Genomic DNA, 21,215 nt, shown 5'->3' with positions numbered 1-21,215 from the left:
TACTGTGGGGTGGGGTCCTCTCAGTGATGACCCCACCCCTGAAGGGTGGTCTGGCATTTGAGTACCAGCACCTTTTCCATTGTCTGCTAAAATTGACCCATGGACCTCTAATGAAAGAGCTCAGGCTCACACACCAATTCTGCCTTGTCATAGATTCTGTGACTGGTTGCAGGGGGCCTGGCTATTGTGGGGTGGGTCCCTCAGTGATCACCCCACCCCCTGAAGGGTGGTCTGGCATTTGAAGGTACCAGCACCTTTTCCATTGTCTGCTAAAATTGACCCATGGACCTCTAATGAAAGAGCTCAGGCTCTACACACCAATTCTGCCTTGTCATAGATTCTGTGACTGGTTGCAGGGGGTCTGACTACTGTGGGGTGGGTCCCTCAGTGATGACCCCACCCCTGAAGGGTGGTCTGGCATTTGAGTACCAGCACCTTTTCCATTGTCTGCTAAAATTGACCCTATGGACCTCTAATGAAAGAGCTCACACCAATTCTGCCTTGTCATAGATTCTGTGACTGGTTGCAGGGGGTCTGACTACTGTGGGGTGGGTCTCTCAGTGATGACCCCACCCCTGAAGGGTGGTCTGGCATTTGAGTACCAGCACCTTTTCCATTGTCTGCTAAATTGACCCATGGACCTCTAATGAAAGAGCTCAGGCTCTACACACCAATTCTGCCTTGTCATAGATTCTGTGACTGGTTGCAGGGGGCCTGGCTATTGTGGGGTGGGTCCCTCAGTGATCACCCCACCCCTGAAGGGTGGTCTGGCATTTGAGTACCAGCACCTTTTCCATTGTCTGCTAAAATTGACCCATGGACCTCTAATGAAAGAGCTCAGGCTCTACACACCAATTCTGCCTTGTCATAGATTCTGTGACTAGTTGCAGGGGGCCTGGCTATTGTGGGGTGGGTCCCTCAGTGATGACCCCACCCCTGAAGGGTGGTCTGGCATTTGAGTACCAGCACCTTTTCCATTGTCTGCTAAAATTGACCCATGGACCTCTAATGAAAGAGCTCAGGCTCTACACACCAATTCTGCCTTGTCATAGATTCTGTGACTGGTTGCAGGGGGCCTGGCTATTGTGGGGTGGGTCCCTCAGTGATCACCCCACCCCTGAAGGGTGGTCTGGCATTGAGTACCAGCACCTTTTCCATTGTCTGCTAAAATTGACCCATGGACCTCTAATGAAAGAGCTCAGGCTCTACACACCAATTCTGCCTTGTCATAGATTCTGTGACTGGTTGCAGGGGGTCTGACTACTGTGGGGTGGGTCCCTCAGTGATGACCCCACCCCTGAAGGGTGATCTGGCATTTGAGTACCGGCACCTTTTCCATTGTCTGCTAAAATTGACCCATGGACCTCTAATGAAAGAGCTCAGGCCCTACACACCAATTCTGCCTTGTCATAGATTCTGTGACTGGTTGCAGGGGGCCTGGCTATTGTGGGGTGGGTCCCTCAGTGATCACCCCACCCCTGAAGGGTGGTCTGGCATTTGAGTACCAGCACCTTTTCCATTGTCTGCTAAAATTGACCCATGGACCTCTAATGAAAGAGCTCAGGCTCTACACACCAATTCTGCCTTGTCATAGATTCTGTGACTAGTTGCAGGGGGCCTGCTATTGTGGGGTGGGTCCCTCAGTGATCACCCCACCCCTGAAGGGTGGTCTGGCATTTGAGTACCAGGCACCTTTTCCATTGTCTGCTAAAATTGACCCATGGACCTCTAATGAAAGAGCTCAGGCCCTACACACCAATTCTGCCTTGTCATAGATTCTGTGACTGGTTGCAGGGGGCCTGGCTATTGTGGGGTGGGTCCCTCAGTGATCACCCCACCCCTGAAGGGTGGTCTGGCATTTGAGTACCAGCACCTTTTCCATTGTCTGCTAAAATTGACCCATGGACCTCTAATGAAAGAGCTCAGGCTCTACACACCAATTCTGCCTTGTCATAGATTCTGTGACTGGTTGCAGGGGGTCTGACTACTGTGGGGTGGGTCCCTCAGTGATGACCCCACCCCTGAAGGGTGATCTGGCATTTGAGTACCGGCACCTTTTCCATTGTCTGCTAAAATTGACCCATGGACCTCTAATGAAAGAGCTCAGGCCCTACACACCAATTCTGCCTTGTCATAGATTCTGTGACTGGTTGCAGGGGCCTGGCTATTGTGGGGTGGGTCCCTCAGTGATCACCCCACCCCTGAAGGGTGGTCTGGCATTTGAGTACCAGCACCTTTTCCATTGTCTGCTAAAATTGACCCATGGACCTCTAATGAAAGAGCTCAGGCTCTACACACCAATTCTGCCTTGTCATAGATTCTGTGACTAGTTGCAGGGGGCCTGGCTATTGTGGGGTGGGTCCCTCAGTGATCACCCACCCCTGAAGGGTGGTCTGGCATTTGAGTACCAGCACCTTTTCCATTGTCTGCTAAAATTGACCCATGGACCTCTAATGAAAGAGCTCAGGCTCTACACACCAATTCTGCCTTGTCATAGATTCTGTGACTGGTTGCAGGGGGCCTGGCTATTGTGGGGTGGGTCCCTCAGTGATCACCCCACCCCTGAAGGGTGGTCTGGCATTTGAGTACCAGCACCTTTTCCATTGTCTGCTAAAATTGACCTATGGACCTCTAATGAAAGAGCTCACACCAATTCTGCCTTGTCATAGATTCTGTGACTGGTTGCAGGGGGTCTGACTACTGTGGGGTGGGTCTCTCAGTGATGACCCCACCCCTGAAGGGTGGTCTGGCATTTGAGTACCAGCACCTTTTCCATTGTCTGCTAAAATTGACCCATGGACCTCTAATGAAAGAGCTCAGGCTCTACACACCAATTCTGCCTTGTCATAGATTCTGTGACTGGTTGCAGGGGGCCTGGCTATTGTGGGGTGGGTCCCTCAGTGATCACCCCACCCCTGAAGGGTGGTCTGGCATTTGAGTACCAGCACCTTTTCCATTGTCTGCTAAAATTGACCTATGGACCTCTAATGAAAGAGCTCACACCAATTCTGCCTTGTCATAGATTCTGTGACTGGTTGCAGGGGGTCTGACTACTGTGGGGTGGGTCTCTCAGTGATGACCCCACCCCTGAAGGGTGGTCTGGCATTTGAGTACCAGCACCTTTTCCATTGTCTGCTAAAATTGACCCATGGACCTCTAATGAAAGAGCTCAGGCTCTACACACCAATTCTGCCTTGTCATAGCTTCTGTGACTGGGTTGCAGGGGGCCTGGCTATTGTGGGGTGGGTCCCTCAGTGATCACCCCACCCCTGAAGGGTGGTCTGGCATTTGAGTACCAGCACCTTTTCCATTGTCTGCTAAATTGACCTATGGACCTCTAATGAAAGAGCTCACACCAATTCTGCCTTGTCATAGATTCTGTGACTGGTTGCAGGGGGTCTGACTACTGTGGGGTGGGTCTCTCAGTGATGACCCCACCCCTGAAGGGTGGTCTGGCATTTGAGTACCAGCACCTTTTCCATTGTCTGCTAAAATTGACCCATGGACCTCTAATGAAAGAGCTCAGGCTCTACACACCAATTCTGCCTTGTCATAGATTCTGGGACTGGTTGCAGGGGGCCTGGCTATTGTGGGGTGGGTCCCTCAGTGATCACCCCACCCCTGAAGGGTGGTCTGGCATTTGAGTACCAGCACCTTTTCCATTGTCTGCTAAAATTGACCCATGGACCTCTAATGAAAGAGCTCAGGCTCTACACACCAATTCTGCCTTGTCATAGATTCTGTGACTAGTTGCAGGGGGCCTGGCTATTGTGGGGTGGGTCCCTCAGTGATCACCCCACCCCTGAAGGGTGGTCTGGCATTTGAGTACCAGCACCTTTTCCATTGTCTGCTAAAATTGACCCATGGACCTCTAATGAAAGAGCTCAGGCTCTACACACCAATTCTGCCTTGTCATAGATTCTGTGACTAGTTGCAGGGGGCCTGGCTATTGTGGGGTGGGTCCCTCAGTGATCACCCCACCCCTGAAGGGTGGTCTGGCATTTGAGTACCAGCACCTTTTCCATTGTCTGCTAAAATTGACCCATGGACCTCTAATGAAAGAGCTCAGGCTCTACACACCAATTCTGCCTTGTCATAGATTCTGTGACTGGTTGCAGGGGGCCTGGCTATTGTGGGGTGGGTCCCTCAGTGATCACCCCACCCCTGAAGGGTGGTCTGGCATTTGAGTACCAGCACCTTTTCCATTGTCTGCTAAAATTGACCCATGGACCTCTAATGAAAGAGCTCAGGCCCTACACACCAATTCTGCCTTGTCATAGATTCTGTGACTGGTTGCAGGGGGCCTGGCTATTGTGGGGTGGGTCCCTCAGTGATCACCCCACCCCTGAAGGGTGGTCTGGCATTTGAGTACCAGCACCTTTTCCATTGTCTGCTAAAATTGACCCATGGACCTCTAATGAAAGAGCTCAGGCTCTACACACCAATTCTGCCTTGTCATAGATTCTGTGACTGGTTGCAGGGGGTCTGACTACTGTGGGGTGGGTCCCTCAGTGATGACCCCACCCCTGAAGGGTGATCTGGCATTTGAGTACCGGCACCTTTTCCATTGTCTGCTAAAATTGACCCATGGACCTCTAATGAAAGAGCTCAGGCCCTACACACCAATTCTGCCTTGTCATAGATTCTGTGACTGGTTGCAGGGGGCCTGGCTATTGTGGGGTGGGTCCCTCAGTGATCACCCCACCCTGAAGGGTGGTCTGGCATTTGAGTACCAGCACCTTTTCCATTGTCTGCTAAAATTGACCCATGGACCTCTAATGAAAGAGCTCAGGCTCTATACACCAATTCTGCCTTGTCATAGATTCTGTGACTAGTTGCAGGGGGCCTGGCTATTGTGGGGTGGGTCCCTCAGTGATCACCCCACCCCTGAAGGGTGGTCTGGCATTTGAGTACCAGCACCTTTTCCATTGTCTGCTAAAATTGACCCATGGACCTCTAATGAAAGAGCTCAGGCTCTACACACCAATTCTGCCTTGTCATAGATTCTGTGACTGGTTGCAGGGGGCCTGGCTATTGTGGGGTGGGTCCCTCAGTGATCACCCCACCCCTGAAGGGTGGTCTGGCATTTGAGTACCAGCACCTTTTCCATTGTCTGCTAAAATTGACCTATGGACCTCTAATGAAAGAGCTTACACCAATTCTGCCTTGTCATAGATTCTGTGACTGGTTGCAGGGGGTCTGACTACTGTGGGGTGGGTCTCTCAGTGATGACCCCACCCCTGAAGGGTGGTCTGGCATTTGAGTACCAGCACCTTTTCCATTGTCTGCAAAAATTGACCCATGGACCTCTAATGAAAGAGCTCAGGCTCTACACACCAATTCTGCCTTGTCATAGATTCTGTGACTGGTTGCAGGGGGCCTGGCTATTGTGGGGTGGGTCCCTCAGTGATCACCCCACCCCTGAAGGGTGGTCTGGCATTTGAGTACCAGCACCTTTTCCATTGTCTGCTAAAATTGACCTATGGACCTCTAATGAAAGAGCTCACACCAATTCTGCCTTGTCATAGATTCTGTGACTGGTTGCAGGGGGTCTGACTACTGTGGGGTGGGTCTCTCAGTGATGACCCCACCCCTGAAGGGTGGTCTGGCATTTGAGTACCAGCACCTTTTCCATTGTCTGCTAAAATTGACCCATGGACCTCTAATGAAAGAGCTCAGGCTCTACACACCAATTCTGCCTTGTCATAGATTCTGTGACTGGTTGCAGGGGGCCTGGCTATTGTGGGGTGGGTCCCTCAGTGATCACCCCACCCCTGAAGGGTGGTCTGGCATTTGAGTACCAGCACCTTTTCCATTGTCTGCTAAAATTGACCTATGGACCTCTAATGAAAGAGCTCACACCAATTCTGCCTTGTCATAGATTCTGTGACTGGTTGCAGGGGGTCTGACTACTGTGGGGTGGGTCTCTCAGTGATGACCCCACCCCTGAAGGGTGGTCTGGCATTTGAGTACCAGCACCTTTTCCATTGTCTGCTAAAATTGACCCATGGACCTCTAATGAAAGAGCTCAGGCTCTACACACCAATTCTGCCTTGTCATAGATTCTGGGACTGGTTGCAGGGGGCCTGGCTATTGTGGGGTGGGTCCCTCAGTGATCACCCCACCCCTGAAGGGTGGTCTGGCATTTGAGTACCAGCACCTTTTCCATTGTCTGCTAAAATTGACCCATGGACCTCTAATGAAAGAGCTCAGGCTCTACACACCAATTCTGCCTTGTCATAGATTCTGTGACTAGTTGCAGGGGGCCTGGCTATTGTGGGGTGGGTCCCTCAGTGATCACCCCACCCCTGAAGGGTGGTCTGGCATTTGAGTACCGGCACCTTTTCCATTGTCTGCTAAAATTGACCCATGGACCTCTAATGAAAGAGCTCAGGCTCTACACACCAATTCTGCCTTGTCATAGATTCTGTGACTAGTTGCAGGGGGCCTGGCTATTGTGGGGTGGGTCCCTCAGTGATCACCCCACCCCTGAAGGGTGGTCTGGCATTTGAGTACCAGCACCTTTTCCATTGTCTGCTAAAATTGACCCATGGACCTCTAATGAAAGAGCTCAGGCTCTACACACCAATTCTGCCTTGTCATAGATTCTGTGACTAGTTGCAGGGGGCCTGGCTATTGTGGGGTGGGTCCCTCAGTGATCACCCCACCCCTGAAGGGTGGTCTGGCATTTGAGTACCGGCACCTTTTTTGCTAGAAAAGATGCACTAGACATACTACATATATGCTGATGATGTGCAGATATATTTTCCGATGGTAAACTCCTTTAAACACAATGAAATTAGCCTGGAACGTATAGACTTAAAATAAAAATCTAAGAAAGCCACATTAGTTTGAGTGGAAGATAAGCAGTTTCCTTTATCCATGCTAGAGCCTGACCGAAACCAGGATCCTCGGTTTCCGCTCAATCTGAAATTAGTCGCTCTTTTTCCAGCAGAAAATTATCAATAGAAATCAAACAAAATAAAACATGGAAAAGAAAATAAGATGATACCTTTTTTATGGGACATAACTTAATACATTTCTTGATTAGCTTTCGAAGGTTGCCCTTCTTCCTCAGATCGGAAATAAGCAAATGTGCTAGCTGACAGTGTTTATAAGTGAAAACATTCAAGCATTACTATGACAGTCTGACAGGGTGGGAGGATGGGGGTGGGTAGGAGGAATGCATGGGGACATCAAAGCATTTCATTGATATTCTAACAGGATGGGTGTTGGTAGGTGAGAGGAGGGTGATAAACAAAGAAATACAGCTTTATGGTTTATAATGGGCTAGAAAACCCAGATCCTTATTAAGTCCTGTCAAAATATTCAATCATTCTGACTTCAAAGGTCTTATGTTCCTGTATTGTTTTAAAGTTACTTTTCAGGATTCTTACTGTGAAATCACTGGTGCAGTGTTCTGGTCTTGTGAAGTGTTGGCCCACAGGGGTGGGGGCCTGACTGGCACCGGCTATTTTCATGTGATGTCTGTGCAGATTGAACCTTGTCTTAAGCATCTGGCCTGTTTCTCCAATATAGCATCCTTCGTTGTGTGTGTGGGGTGGGGGGGGGGGAGCTTTCAGCAAGGAGATTTTTTCAATATTGATACTGGCTCCACCTTGCTCCTGCAGCTTACTTGCGTTCTGTCAGGCTGCCCCTGATGATTTTGCTTGGGAATCTCCTACTTGCTGAAAGCCCCCCAGCTGATATCATAGGGACTTTCTCCCAGCCGATTGGCTGCGTGTTTCTCCACCCCTTCCCAGCTGACATCATAGGGGCAGACAGCCAATCAGCTGGGGAGAAGCCTCTATGAATTCAGCTAGGGTTGGAGAAACACGCAGACAGCCAATTGGCTGTCATTTGCTCTTCCTTCCACCATGTAAATACATGGAACACATCTGGTCTGGGCTTCCATGATGATATTTTTAAACAACGTCCATGCCTGATTTCCTAACTTTTGCGGCCAATCCTTTTAGCTTCTTTTAAATCAGTTTCCTCACTCTTTCGAAAATTAAATGCTGCTACATTTCATTAGTGACTTTACTCCAGATGTCAGCTCAAATTTGATCAAGCTCCGATCACTGTTTCCCAGCAGACCAAACGCCATTACTTCTTGTACTATGCCCTGCATTCCACTAAGGACTAGATCTAAAATAGCTCACCGTCTTGTCAATTCTTGGACTACTTGCTCCAAGAAGCAGTCCTTTATTACATCTAGGAATTTTACCTCCCTAGCGTTCCCTGATGTAACATTTATCCGGTCAATACTGGAGTAATTGAAATCACCCATTATTATAGGGTTGCACAATTTGCCAACTTTCCTAACTTCTGTAAACGTTTCTTCATCTGTCTATTCATTCTATCCTACCACTATACTCTTTCCCTTCGCACACGAAATTTCTATCAACAAGGATTCCACACTGCTATCTGTTTCATGTAGAATATTTATTTTGTTTGACTCAATTCCCTCTTTAACATATAGGCAACCCCCCCCCCCCTCCTCCAATTTGATCCACTCCATCATTGCGATATAATTTGTACACAGATAATACAGTGTCCCATTGATTGTCCTCCTTCCACCTGGTCTCTGAAATGCCTATTATCTCTTCATTTAGTGATATACACTCCAATTGTCTCACCTTATTTTTTTAGGCTTCTAGCATTTGTGTATAGACACTTCAAACTGTGTTTTTGACTTCACAGAAGTGCAATTGAATACGCTGAGCTTTTTTCCTGCATCGGCAGTGGATTACAATTGTAGCAGAAGCCTTGCTTTCATTCTCTTTGAGCTTAATATTCATATATCTATATATCACAAGACTCCTGAAGAAGGCGTCTGTAGCGCCGAAACACGGCTGTGTTGAGTCGAGTGTATATTTACATAAAGAGATTGTTCCTATCTACGTCGCCTACTGGTGTTGCTCAAGAGCCTACTCCTCCTACTCCCCCTTTCCTCAGATACTAATCAAGGTCAGGTATACACAAAGTAGCACATATGAGTTTATCTTGTTGGGCGGACTGGATGGACCGTACAGGGCTTTCTCTGCCGTCATCTACTATGTTAGGATAGTTATTAGCAAGTTTAATTTCTTCATAATTATTTTATGTAATTAATAGCAATAACTTACTTTTCTGTACAAGCTTTCCTTGATTTTAAGAATTTGAAATAATAATAATATATTTTTTTAAGCTATAAGGACAGCCTTATGCATAAAAAGAACTATTTTACAGTTGCCCTTCTGAATGCCAGAGATATCATCCAAAATAAACTGTACCCAAAAAAGCACCAAATTTTAGTCCAAAAAGTGTGAATTGGAAGGCAAACCCAGATAGAATGTTGATAAGAGGCATCCAGATGACCATATTTGACACAGATCCCCGTTATGGGCGTACGTATCTTTTTTGCCCGAGAAGGATGTATATACATATGTAACGAAAACTTGTAATGCAGTTCCTGTAACTGAATACTACCCGCTAAATGGGGGCCATGCTTCAGACTCAAGAGCAAAGGCTCAAGAATGTACTCTCCAAAGTCTCGTGCCTAGGGCTTGTATTTCAGGGGTACTGAGTACCGGCACTTTTTCCATTGTCTGTTAAAATTGATCCCTGGTCCTCAAGTATTAATGAAACAGCCCAGATTCTGCACACCCAGTGCTTCCTTTTCATAGGTTCTGTGACCTTTTGCAACGTGCCTAGCTATTAAGGGGTGGGTTCCTCAGTGATCACCCCACCCCTGAAGGATGGCCTGGAATTTGAGTATTGGCATCTTTTTGGCTTGAAAAAATGCACTGCCAATTAGTAATTATCCGGCTGAGAGGCAGGCGTGCCTCCCATGGGCTGCTTAACTGTAGCATAATATCGCCCAATCAAACCCTTATGGACAGCCGGCAGTGGCCAACTATTATCACAAACAGATTCCGTGAAATCCACTGAATTAGTTCTGAATAAATTGGAAAGGTAATGGTGTAATTGTAAATAAGGATACCAGTCTGCTGGTTGCAAATTATACTTCCTCTTTAACACATCATTGGACATCATTCTTGGTTCATCATCCACAAGTATCAACAAAAGCAACCCTTGAGTCTGCCACCTGGCAAAAGTGTCAGGCATCAAACCTGGAGGAAACTCCGCATTATCCCAGAGTGGTAAAAATCAGCAGCAATAGGAATGCAAACCAAATTTCTTGCGGAATAGAGTCCAAGCCCATCATACTGCTTTCTCTAAAATATGTCGCCTCACAAAAGGGGAGGTAGTGTAGCAAATTTAGCATGCGAAACATAAGGCAACATATCTCTGCCTTGTAGGCCACATCGCAAAATTCGAAAGTAAGGTACACCCAAGTTTGAGTGCAGCGTAAATGACAAGCTATCACATACGCCCTGAGATTAGGAAGACTCACCCCCCCCCCCCCCCCCCCCGTCCCGTTGCAGTAACTGAAGCTGACGGAGAGAGGCCCGTGGGTTCCCTGTTCCCCATAAAAAGGTTCAAACATAAGAGGCAAATGCTGTAGCGGGTACAGTCATTTAGGTAAAAGGACCATCTTTAGAAGTTGTACTCTACCCTACAAGGACAAAGGAAGGTCCCTCCATTTAACACACAGTTTTTTTGTTGCAGACAATAAAGGAATAACATTTATATCATAATAATCACCTAAGATTCCTGGGAATCCATAGACCCCAAATATTTAAAAATTCTCACCCGCCCATCTCAAGGGAAACACTCCTGGCCAATTATGGGTTAAGTCACCTCCCACACAGAGGGCTTCAGATGTGTCATGATTTATCCAAAGACCCAAATAATGGCCAAAAGTTTGCAACAAGTCTAAAGCTGTAGGTAAAGCCATGGTAGGATGGGTGAGAGCCATCAATAAATCGTTAGCAAATAAAGCCACCTTAAATTTGCTAGCACCCACCTTGATACCATTAATATGCGGGTCCCCCAAGTGAGCCAATGCAAGAGGTTCCATACATAGTAAGTGAGTGTGAGTGAATGCAGATAAAAACCTGAATGATCCGTTCAGTCTACCCAACAGTCACATTCATTATCAAGTCAAGATTAAATCAACAATGAACGTGATATTATATACTTGATCATGGTCTTTCTTTGGTGTTTCTGGGACACAGACCATAGAAGTCCGCCTGGCTCTGTCCTTATGTTCTAGCTACTGGATTTGATAAGTAGTAGTAGTAGTAGGATTCTCGCTGAAATTGGCAGCCTGTGTTCTGAACTTAGAAGTGTTATAACATGGTGCCATCATTTTGCTCCAAAAATCATCCTAAACACAGTGTCCTGGACCATTCGTAATCATTTAGTATCTGTCTCTTCTCGTACGTCTTTTGGTGCAAACCCTATATCATTTTTATCGCCTTTCTCTCAATCAATTCAAGTTTGTTTTAATGTCCTTAGCAAGATTAAGGCCTCGAAAACTGAGCACAAAACTCCAAGTGGGGCCTCAGCAATTGACTGTAATTAGTTCTGCATTCCTCTCGTCTCCCTGCGCACCTGAGAAATGATAAGTGATGTCTGTGGTGAATTTAAGCAGTCCTCCCTCAGTAAATGGTTTCATTGGGCGGGAAAGTTTCTTAAGAAGCTACAGTAACTGGCTGAACGAAGCTGATGTTACACAACACACAGCACAGGCAGGAATCATCATCACATGACAGATCCTACTTCACCTTCCAGGCCAGGAACCTGAAAGTCTGGAAACAAACACAACCCGATGGATCTGAAAAGCAAGTAGACAACCGTTCTGCAGGAGCCAAACTGACAGAAACGGAGCAGACCAGAATAAAAAATAGTCCAAAGAATTTGTATTGTCACAACACTGGAGGGGTTAAAACATTTGCCGTACACAGGGCTGTGTCAGGAGCAATGTTCTTGTCGTTGACACCAGACAAGTGTAAAATCAAGACACCACCAATGTGATCAGAGGAAACAAACTCTCAAGCACATGTTTTAACCGCTTAGGGCTCAGGCCCACCCAACAGTAGCAGACGTTTAGCGACAGCTGGTGGGGTTCCCAAGCTCCACCAGCTGAACACTTCCTCCTGATGGTAACAAAAACCAGGGCCGCCGAGAGGGGGGGCAGGGGGGACAAAATTCTCTCCTGCTCCCAGGCCGCCAGTTCTGCAATTCCCAGTCTCACCTGCCCGCCCTCGGCTCCTTCGATAGCCCCCCCGTCCGCCACCATGACCGGGCCCCCTGCATTCAAATCAGCAGTGCCTCACCTCCGTGTGAAGGCGGCAGATCGCCTCCCTTCAGGCCTTCCCTCACTGTGTCCCACCCTCGTCACTCCCTGTGTCCGCGAGGGTGGGACACGGTGAGGGAAGGCCCGAAGGGAGGCGATCTGCCGCCTTTTGAATGCAGGGGACCTGGTCACGGTGGCGGACGGAGCCAAGGGCTCACAGGTGAAACCGGGAACTGCAGCGCCGGCAGCCTGGGAGCAGGAGAGGGAGGCGACAGTGGTAGGGATGGGGGGCCCTGGGGGCCACCTTGCCCCAGGCCCGGCTCAGTCTCTGGGGCCCTGACGAAGACACTACTCTCCACGATACAGGCACCTGCGCATGCTCACTTTTCACCAGACTGCCAAGGTGGAATGAAGACTTTTCCCGCCAGCTGAGATATTTGTTTCGTGGGAGGGGGGGGCAGATCCCACCCACTCGGTGCCCACCCACTTCTTGCCTAGGCCCACCCAAAATCTGTTCTTTGGCTACGCCCCCTGGTTAGTAGTTTCTCTACTCAGAAGTGTTGGAAACACTGCACCATGAAGGACTATGTTAGAGCAGGACAGCGATAGCTTAATATTCTTTGTCTTATTTGTATTTATTCACCTTTAATTCTCTACAAGTGGATTAAACATGGGAACCACTTCCTGTTTCCCCACAAGCTTCATCGTGAGCCCTCCTGGCAATTACTACCGTAATTTTCAGCGACAGACTGAAAATGATTCATCTACTTGGGCTCATATTAAACATTTGCTTTTAGGGTTTCGTTGAGCTTCGCTCTGGCTTTTAATTTTTAAACAGTTTCCCATGCGTTGCGTATTGGTGAAGCTCTGTGAGTCAGCAAACATATGAATTCAGAGATGATGCACTGATGATACCATTTTGTGCACTGCCTGCCCTTTTTTGCAGGGTGACACTGGCTCAGCTGGACTTTCTCTTCTTCAGCTTTGCAGATTAGGAAAGACTGTCCATTCTCTCCATTGTATTCCATTCTTTGATACAGCTTAAGATTCTACTACTACTACTACTACTTAACATTTCTAGAGCGCTACCAGGGTTACGCAGCACTGTACAGTTTAACAGAGAAGGACAGTCCCTGCTCAAAGGAGCTTACAATCTAAAGGACGAAATGTCAAGCTGGGCAGTCTAGATTTCCTGAGTAGAGGTAAACGGTTAGGTGCTGAAGGCGACATTGAAGAGGTGGGCTTTGAGCAAGGATTTGAAGATGGGCAGGGAGGGGGCCTGGCGTATGGGCTCAGGGAGTTTATTCCAGGCATGGGGTGAGGCAAGGCAGAAAGGGCGGAGCCTGGAGTTGGCGGTGGTGGAGAAGGGTACTGCCATCTTCTCACTCTTCTTCTGAGGTCCCCTACCCAGCCTGTATCCTCTTCTGACCCTACTCTGATGTGATCACATTCAAAGCTAGTGTAAGGGGACCTGCAGCCCCCGCAAGGTTTGGATAACTTCCTAAAAGAAAAGTCCATAAGACGTTATTAAGACGGACTTAGGGAAAACCCACTGCTTATTTCTAGGATAAGCAGCATAAAATGTATTGCACTGTTTTGGAATCTTGCCAGGGACTTGTAATCTGGATTGACGGCTGTAGGAAACAGGATGCTGGGCTTGATGGACCTTCAGTCTGTCCCAGCATTGCAACACTTATGTTCAAACTCAAGGATCATGATAGTCACACAGAAATCCTACAATGCTTGCACTTTGTGGCTGTCAGGACTTTGTCTGCAGCTGCTCTAAGCCACCGCCTTGCCTTTCCTAATAGTTAGGCCAGCCCTGATCACATTCCTCTGGCTTCAACACTCCTCTCTTTCAAAGTACAGTTAAAAATATGTCCCCCCCCCCCCCCCCCCAAACACACACCTTAGGTGTGTGTTCCCTCCCTGCCTTTCTCTTCATGTCACAATTCTCAAAAATAGCCCAAATGATAGCTTTAATAACAGCCTCTTTATTATCCAGAATTAAAATAGGTGCTTTATATTTAGGTTCATCCCCTTCCTGCCTTGGGTTAAGTAGACAGCTACAGCAGGGGTGTAGCCAGGTGGACAATTTTGGGTGGGCCTGAGCCCAAGGTGGGTGGGCATAGAATTCACCCCCCCCCCCCCACACACACACACACACACATCCCCCTCTGGTTTGCGCCTCTCTCCATCCCTCCCTGCCCACAAACCCTAAATATTAAATACTTGAGCTGATGGGGATCCCCAAACCCTGCCAGCTGAAGATTTCCTCCTCCTTCTCGAGGAGCCAGCACTCTTCCAAACGGCAGCCTGCAGCACTTGCCTCAAACTGATGCTGCTTCCAGCAGGCCGTGCATGCTCAGTGCTTTTGTATGTGCAAAACCTGAGCATGTGCAGAAGGGCCGGTCTCAGCATCAGCTCAAGGCAAGTGCTGTTAGCTGACATTTGGAAGAGCGAGGGCTGCCCAAGGAGAAATAAATCTTCAGCTGGCAAGGTTTGGGGATCCCCCACCAGCCACAGCAAGTATGTCACAATTTTGAGTGGGCCTGAGTCCAAAGTGGGTGGGCCCAGGCCCACCTGTGGCTACGCCACTGAGCTACAGACCCTGGGTTGTACCATATGCGTTAAACCTTTTCTGCACGGCCGTATGCTCCCACAGCTTCTATGTCTGAACCACACCCTCTGAAATAAATTATATGGCCTGCCCACCACACCTGCAGTATGAGGGGAGGGCCCTCGGTGCATAAAGCAGCGAAGGCAGGGACATTATGAACTAAATCAAGCGATCGCAGGGGAGGAGTTGGACCAGGCTCAAAATCATATTAATAGCAATAGGATCGTTGTTAAAGTGAATTCAGAGGCAGCCAAGAATATTGTCAGAATCGCTCCTCTCTATACTGAAAGAGTCCTAAATCTGAGACAAATCCCCAATTGTCAAGCACTGTGGAACTGACGTGAAAGGGCTCAGTGTAAACCCCCTAGTGGTGGAGTGGAGAATTACAATAAATAAATGGTTGGATAGAAATGTCACAAAGCCTTTTATAAAAGACATGACTTCGTTCTTTTCATTTATCAACTTTCTCTCTTATGTTCTTCAGCCAAAAAAACTCCCTGCTACTTCATCTATTACCTCACGTTCTGTTTCCTGAACTCCTGTTCACATACCGTTCTTAATTACAGTCATGTCTGTTAGTTTGGTCGGCCTTCACCTTGAAACAACATCCCTTGAACCCTAACCGTGCTGCTGTCTCTTCAGTATTGGACATCGAGATAAGCAAGTCAATCAGCTTGTTGTCTTTATGTAACAGTGGTGGGTCTGATCATTACGTCCGTATTAAATGATTTTATAACACGACGCCTATGTGTGAAAGTCCAAAAAAGGATCCCTTGTAGCGTGGAAATACAAGGCAGGTGTAAATGTGTCTCTATATTCTATTTTGTCTACTCGTCTGTTTTATAAAATGTGCAGGTACGTTGCAAGGCCGCCCATGCTTAGCCAAAACGACATAATGAGCATCACTTCCACACCACACGTTTCTGCATCACCGTTTGCTAATCGAGCTTTACACACCGCACATATCTCAGTACCGCTGCACAGTGGAAATCAAGTTTTACACACAGAAAAGTCTTTATAAAATACCCCTATATTTGATTGAATAAAAAGTATCACCTTGTATAGGTTTTTGTTTTATTTTTAACCCTTTCTTTCTGTGCAGACTCCATGAGCTTCGATTTTAACCATGAAATGGGATTCTGGGAGATTCAGCGGCTTCTGGTCCCTGGCTCTGAGGAACGAGTGAGGTCTTTGTGATATGAGCGTACATCTTCCAGCTTCCCCCCTGTACCAAGAAGGACGAGAGACCTGCTGTCTCCAGGCTGGAGATTGCATAGGCGTGATGAGAGACCTGCTATTTGAAACTGTAGTCTGCAGAAGGAGTGACGAGAGACCTGTCATCCCAGGCTGTAATCCGCTGTCATGAGGTGGTCCCTCTAGTTTAGCTCTCTGGAAGTCAGGTAGGACACTGGTGCTCTGTTTAAATGCTTTTATTTGCCATTTTTAAGTAGATTAATCAACCTGGGCTTGATACTGCTGTTATAGAGCCCCCTCGCACTACTTAATCCAAAGAATTCCCAAGAGTCAGCTGTTCTGACCTTCCTTGGTCCAAACTACAGCCTCTAGGCTTTGAACAGCAAACTCATAGTTAACTTCTTCAGAAAACTTCTCTGTTTTTATATAGAACAGACCCCAGCCTTGACATTATTCTAATCAGAAGTTTATTTTTCCCCCTGGTCAGTCACAGTCTCGACATGCAAACACTTTAAATCAAGGTTTAATTTTATTGGCACTGCAGTTACTTCTTGACATTTGTCTGTCTGCTCCCCAGCTCAGATTATGTACCCAGGCACTTAAAACATCCGATAAATACTTCATTTTGGCTTCTAATCAGAACCCTTCACACACCAAACAAATATTAATTAATTAATCTATTTATTTATTTGTTAGTAAGATTTTGATACACTGCTATTGAAACATGATATCAAAGAGGTTTACAAAACCTTCTAAGGCCGGTAAAAGATTTGCAGGCCATCATGGAGTTATGAAAAGTGAAGGAAAGTTTATTATCCCAAATGACACCTAGAGACTGAATTGAATCCTTAACCAATGTTGGAATATTATGAATACTGGGTGGAAATGGAAGTACCACATTATTCTTAGAGTGCTTCTTGTTTCAGAGGACTAAGAATGAATTTGTCAGATTCAGTCTCTTCCAGTTTATGCTCAACAATATGCTAGAATTTCCGGTCCTAGCTATCATTCACATAAAAATAAGTGCTGATTCCTAAGTCCTGGACGAAGGTCTGCCCCAGACCATGAGAGCTCCATAGTTCTTTAATCCAAATTCTGTAACAGCATTTCAGGATCTGATAACTAAGCCGTAATTTCACCTCTCTAGCCATCTCCTGAAACTATCTGGTAGCTTTACAGCTCTGCCTCTCCTAGGCTTTTCCTGGGCTCTCCCTTCCCTTCCTCTTCTGCCTTTCTGCAAACAGTCTGGGTTTTTCTTCCCTTCATTAGCAGACTGCTAATTGACCCCAGGTGCTTAAATACCTTCACTGTATTCTGAGGCCTAGCTGCTTTCAAACCAACATCTCCCATAGTGCTGGGACTACAGCTCCCAGCATTCCTCTGAGCTTGCTTTATTTCAGCGCTCTTCCGCTCGCTTGGGTTCCTTCTAGCACCAAATAGTTTTACAGTTATAGTTTATTGAGATTTGCTATACCGCTTAAGACTAACTTGCAGATCACAGCCGTGTACAAACTCAAAAAGCACAGAAAAGGAAAAGAACTACAATATATTAACTGGAAGGAAATTCGTAGAGACATCGTGCAGTTTTCTATGCCCTGTACAGTCACACCACCTGCACAGCTCTGAGTATGGCCTTGCACTTATGCCATTGAGGTATCTGAACACCTCTATCATACTTCCCCTTGCCCGCCTTTCTTCTAAAGTACACATATTGCACCCAATATTCAGCCAACTGCGATCAGTGATTTGCTGAGTACCACCAGCGTGAAAGCCTGAAATTCAATGACAGGCCATGTCCGTGCACCGGCATTGAATTTCCAGGTTTCTGGAGCCGGCTAGCACATAGCTGGTTAAGAGCGATATTACGTTATGAGTTACTGCAGAAAGATAGGAACTGACTTTGATGTGGTCTTATTTATGTGGTAAACCTTTCTGGTTAAGGGCTGAGAGGTGTGGTAGCCGTGTTAGTCCACTCTTAAAGGTTATCAATAGAAATCAAACAAAATAAACATGGAAAAGAAAATAAGATGATACCTTTTTTATTGGACATAACTTAATACATTTCTTGTAGCTTTCGAAGGTTTTGAAGGTTCCGATCTGACGAAGAAGGGCAACCTTCGAAAGCTACAAGAAATGTATTAAGTTATGTCCAATAAAAAAGGTATCATCTTATTTTCTTTTCCATGTTTTATTTTGTTTGATTTCTATTGATAATGGTTAATGGCTGAATATCAGGACTTAACCAACCAACCACTCCCGGAATGACCCAAAATAGCTGGTTTTCAGTTCAGTTCTAACCGGTTATTTTCAACGGTACTGAAAATTAGAGGTTAGCTCTGAACGGGCAGGTTTCAATATCAATCCCATTGAGATGTTTAAGTCTGTCCCCATAAGCTTTATGATTAAGACCACTGACCATTTTAATAGCCACCATCTAGACCATCCTGTTTATATCTTTCTGAAGATGCGTCTCCAGAACATCACTGTCCTCATTTGTCACCTTCCACTATCCACTTCCTAGTAAAGCAGCTGAATGAGATATAAAGGTGATAAAGTGAATAGTTAGGATTCTTCAGTTGGGGTGGGGCAGGTGATCCTACTGTTCTCTGGGTGGAGATGGTGATTAGTATCTCTGAGGGAATTACAGCTCTTCAGCAGGAAGCTGAGTCAAGGTCTACTTGCTGTCTTATGTTGGCAAATCCAAAGATCTGGGGCCATAGCAGAATCCCTAATCAGAGCCAGCTGTAGGGCAAGTGCCACCCTCACCCTTCATGGAGACAGAGGTTGGAATGTGTGAAGGGGGGGGGGGTTACCTTGCTGCCTGGTGTTTCTTATTTGTGTACCCTTGGGACAGGTTGGGTGGGTGCTCCTGATTCGTACAGAGGCTCAGGATCCCACTGGCACCTTTGGCCCCCTGTTCACCCTTCTCTAAACTTGATCCTTTTTCAGGTACAACAGGAATCTCTGTCTCCCAGAGGTCCTTGACTGAAAAGAACTCAAGCTTTATTCACAGAAATCTCTTCTTGTAACTTTTCTTCAGTTAATAGGGTTTCTGCTTTTCCTCCCTGGAAGAGGGACTCTTCCTGCTAGTATTTGTATCATATGAATGACCTGAGAAACACCATGAAAGAAGAAAGTAAAAGTTTTGCAGTACTTGTGGCCATGTTTGTACCGTTTGGTACCGAAGCAGAAAGAAAGTGATGTGATCAAGATCATACGGTGAGTGACTGAACCAGGACTAGACCCCAAGAGGTTCTGCTACAAATATGGAGCCATTCCACTTATTCCTACATAAGTGCTGGTGAGAGGGATTTTCAGCGGCTCTACTTGAATAGTGATGCTGAATATTTCCTCTAACCAGCTCGGTACTATGGTGAGCACCTCGATGCTGGGTGGCAAGAACCCTCTGGGTGCCCAGGTTGCATTAGACAGGAAGATACTAGTATACCCAGTATCGTTGTGCCCGTAGCGAACATGTCAGGCAGTCGACACATAGACTTGGCATAACTGCAGGCACGTAAATAGCTGTGACCTGCATGTGAGTGGTAGGCACTGCCCAGGCCCCTCCCTGGCTCTGCCCAAGGGTGTGCCACGTACGTGTTATTTCTTTACGTGTACACAAGAACTGGTGCGTAACGGTAAGCTCCTTGTTATATAATTGCTGTTTATCCGGATCATGCCGGGGCATTCCGTGGATGGAGCTGTATCTGGACAGGACAGCTGATCCGAACATGGCCCTTATCAGCCTGGTGCTGCCAGCTCACCACTTTAACCAGATCTTCAGAGGCAGCAACTGCTGAATAATGATCAGGGGGATACAGACCACAAATACCGAATTTATATGAGAACAAACAGATTGGTGATGCATTTATTTACATTATACATGAATACAGAGATTGCACAGAGCCCAAGAGACTGCCCCAGAACTGATAATTCACAGAAAGAAACCATCCAGAGTCTGAAGGTCATATGTATGAAAAGAGTCGGCTGGCAAAGGATGGTTTAGTGTTAACGAACCAGGCCCACCGGTCCATCTGAATCATAATATCCAAAAGTTCAGATCTGTGAAAAATAATGCTGCTTTGCCCTCTCGTGATGGAATCCCGTTTTTAAAACATTCAGGCCAGGCCAGTTATGTTCAACCCCTCTAACATGAAGTGCAGATCTGATTACCAGGTAATGTTTGAGCATAAAATTCTTGTGGCGATGTAGCTTCTGAAAACTTGCAAATGTGTTTCTCAACTGAGACTGTACCATTTAATAAAGAAGAAGAGAACTCACGACTGCTGTGGCCAAGGAATCATTTTAAAGAGATGTTACTGTTGGCTTTGCAGTTAGAACATCACAGCACAATTCTCTACAGCACCCGGAAGGATTGGAATTATTACCCTCCTTCCACTATTTGACCAAAGCTAAAGAGAAGCTGAATTTTGTGACCCACAAAAGCTTAAGCGATGCACATCAAAGTTAAGACGACTTTGCGTTTGAGCCACGTTATTACGAAGGGTATTTGCTTCACTGCTTTATAGTTGCCATGGCCATCGAAAGTGTTTGGTTGACTGTTTTTCTGGCTGCTGTTGCTGCTGAGGTGGAGTTTCTTTGGAGGCTGCTTGGGGCGGAGCTGTTTCCTGTTTCTGATCAGACTGACTTGGATCTTGTTTCTTCAGCTGTCCTTCCCCCTGTGCCTGGCTCCATGGTTGCTGGGGAGTCCCTGCAGGTGGAGATTCATATTGTGACTGGAGCGTTGACCCTGCTTGATGTGCAGCTGGATGCTGTGGGTGCTGCTCACTTGACCAGGCTAGCTCTTCCTTGACTGGGCCATGTTTCTGGGATGGATCTTGTTGTTGTGAATGTGGAAATAGGTGTTGCCATCCCCATGACTGTGATTGTTGTTCTGGCTGCTGGGATTCTTCTTTGTGGTACGAATATGAATGGGAAAATGACTGCTGTTCTTGCTGCTCAGAACTATGTTTTTGTTGATGTGCAGACGGAAAGATCTGTCGCCATATTCCTGTTTGTGAATGTGATTGGGAATCATGCTTTTGACCTGGATCTTGGGGTTTGTGGCATGTGTCTTGTTTTGAAAATTGCTGATGTGATGTTGAATCTTTCTTTGGTGGATCATCTTGTTTCAAAACTGGGTCATCCTTCTTCTTAGATGGATCCTGACTCTGTGAAGGGTCCTGGTGAGTTGGAAGATCATGCGTTCTATAT

Source organism: Microcaecilia unicolor, chromosome 14, assembly GCF_901765095.1.
Source record: "Microcaecilia unicolor chromosome 14, aMicUni1.1, whole genome shotgun sequence".
Taxonomy (NCBI): Eukaryota; Metazoa; Chordata; class Amphibia; order Gymnophiona; family Siphonopidae; genus Microcaecilia; species Microcaecilia unicolor.
Note: the sequence above shows the minus strand (reverse complement) of the source record.